The sequence below is a fragment of the Frankliniella occidentalis genome, unplaced genomic scaffold (assembly GCF_000697945.3).
Source record: "Frankliniella occidentalis isolate FOCC.00 unplaced genomic scaffold, Focc_3.1 Scaffold264, whole genome shotgun sequence".
NCBI lineage: Eukaryota > Metazoa > Arthropoda > Insecta > Thysanoptera > Thripidae > Frankliniella > Frankliniella occidentalis.
In genome coordinates this window covers 46,913-49,332 of record NW_026267390.1, presented here as the reverse complement: position 1 = coordinate 49,332, position 2,420 = coordinate 46,913, and the positions used below count along the sequence as shown (strand labels likewise).

At 64.7% G+C, this 2,420-nt stretch overlaps 1 protein-coding gene across 5 annotated transcripts in view; it reads right to left on the bottom strand.

The window, feature by feature from the left end:
* Positions 1–2,420, bottom strand: part of LOC113209295 (protein polybromo-1) — a 22,742-nt gene that overhangs the window by 3,860 nt on the left and 16,462 nt on the right. The gene's annotated exons all lie outside the window — the stretch shown is intronic.

Here is a 2,420-nt window from a genome sequence, read left to right as displayed (position 1 = left end):
CTCATCTTCTTCGCGATCTTGTTCGCCCTCGCGCTGCTGGCCGCGCTCCTCTGCTGCTTCTGCCATGGCTGCCCCTACTTCATCGGCCACAGGTGGGAGCGGGGCGAGGGTGGCTCGGGGGCCGCACGCCACCTAGCGGGCGAGCGGTGAACTTGGGCGCCACGCCGAATGGCGCCGAACTGGCGTCAGTGACGCATTTCTTGTCCCGCAGGAGGAAAGGCTCCCGCGTCCAATCGGCCGAGGATGTCCACTTGGTGGTGCACGAGCAGGTGCCGGCCGCGGAGAAGGGCGTGCAAGGTGAGTGAGACATCATATGCAAAAATCGAAATGTTCTAATTTCATTTATATTTTGCCCGTTGTTTGTGGCTTTCTCTTTTGAGTTATTATTCAATTTCAAACTGATTCTAAAAATCATAGTCATGTGCGCGTTGGCGCCTTCTTTACTCTCTGCGGTTTTCTTGCGAGTTTGTGAACTAGGCTTTGATGTCAGCAGCCGGGTATGTGAGCCGTCGCCAGGAGGCGTGGAGCGCCAGTGGCAGCAGGGCTGGGGGCGGGGGCGGGGGCCGGAGCGGGCCCGTCGAGTCGTCCGTGCCGGCGCCGCGTCTGGTGCTGGAGCCCGCGTCGCTCCATGGTTCGCTCAGGGGCTCCTTAAGAGGCTCCGTGCGGGGCTCCGGACCCAACTCGCCGCACTCTCTGCGGCACCAGCCCATCAAGGTGAGCCCCTGTCCCTTTCTGTCTGTCACCGCCAGTAGCTCCGGCCTCCAACGGCGTGCTTGACCCCCGGCAGATGATGACGCTGGACGCGGCCGCGCTGCAGAACCACCAGGCACTGTACGTGGAGGACGTGGAGGGTGGCGAGTATCGAGTCCTGGACCCGGCGCGCATTCTGGTGGCCCATCCCGCGCGTGCCCACCAGACCTCGCCGTCACCGGCGCGCTCGAGAGTCAGCCCCGGCCGCGGACACCCGGCGCACCACCTCCCGGGACATCCCGCCGACGACTTGGACACGGACTCGCTGCGGCGCCACGAGCGCGACAGGGGCTCGGACCGCGCCGACGACGAGGACTACAACGGGTGAGTTTACTCGTCCCATACCCATGTTTTGCAAAGAAGAATTATTGTAGAAGAATATTATCATGCAACCCTCTTTTTGACAGCCGAGCGGCACGCCAGCCACTGTTCCTGAGGGAGGGTGGAGCCGAGATACTCCGCCTCGTCACCCAGGGTGGTGGCGGTGGTGGCGGCGGTGGCGGCGGCGGCGGCGGGGGTGGTGACGCGGGTGAGGAGCACATGCAGCAGCCTGGTGAGCTGCGGCCCTACACCCAGGTCGAGGACAGTGTCCACCTCCAGCAGCAACCGCAGCAGTTGCAGCAGCAGCAGCAGCACGGCAAGGAGATCATCATGCGGCGCTTCATGGAGGACCAGGAGCATCAGGCGTCAGACGGCCTCAACAGCAGCTACCACGACATGCTGCTGGGGCAGGTGGCGGGGCTGGGCACGGGGCTCGGCGCCGGGCTGGGCTCGCTGCACCTGAGCCAGACCTCGCTCGTGCAGCAGTACTTGGAGTCGCAAGCGATGCAGCCGGGTGCGGCGCGCCGGGACTCGCTGCTGCAGCGCTTCCTGGCCGAGGAGGGCCGCCGCAACGCTGAGGCGCGCCAGAGGATCCTGGCGGCTCTTGACCTGCAGGACACACAGAGCCTGCCGCCGGGCCACCTGCAGACGGCGGCCATCGCCACGCAGACAGACGTGGACTCGTCCACGCAGACGGAGCCGCTGCACCTGCTCCGTCCGCCCCGTAGGGAAGTGCGTAGCGACAACGACTCGTTGTCCTCGTTGTCCGACGATGACCTGGATGAGAGGCGGCACAGGAGTCGCGGCGGAGGCAGCGGCGCATACAGCGACCGCGAGGAGCACCGCGAGGGGCACGGGGGTTCGCGGCGGCGGGCGGCGTACCGACGCTCACAGCACCGCTACCGCCGCTACCGCCGGAGGAAAGACCTCCTGCGACACAACATCAAGACGCCAATTCTGGAGGAGAACGAGAGCTCGTTCGAGGCCGCCGACCTGGTGCGCCGCTCCCGCGTCCCACAAGTAGACCAGGTCAGCCAGACAGACAGCCACGCCCAGGTGCAGGTCAACTCGTTCGAGCTAGAGCCCGTCAAGAGCCTCGTCAGCGTCTCCGTCGGGAGGGGAGGCTCGGAGGAAGACGGTACGCCACCTGAGAATGATCAAGTGATCTCCGCCAACGGCTCAGAGGTAAGTGAGCCGTTTATTTCTTTTGCAGTAAGTTATCAAGTATTGCACGTTGCCTCGGCAGCCAATAATCACTGCTGGTGTCAGCAGGGTGGGGCTCCCGACTCTCTGGAGGCTGATTCCCTGGACGAACTGCGAGACGTCGAGGCGGAGCAGGCAGCTGTGGC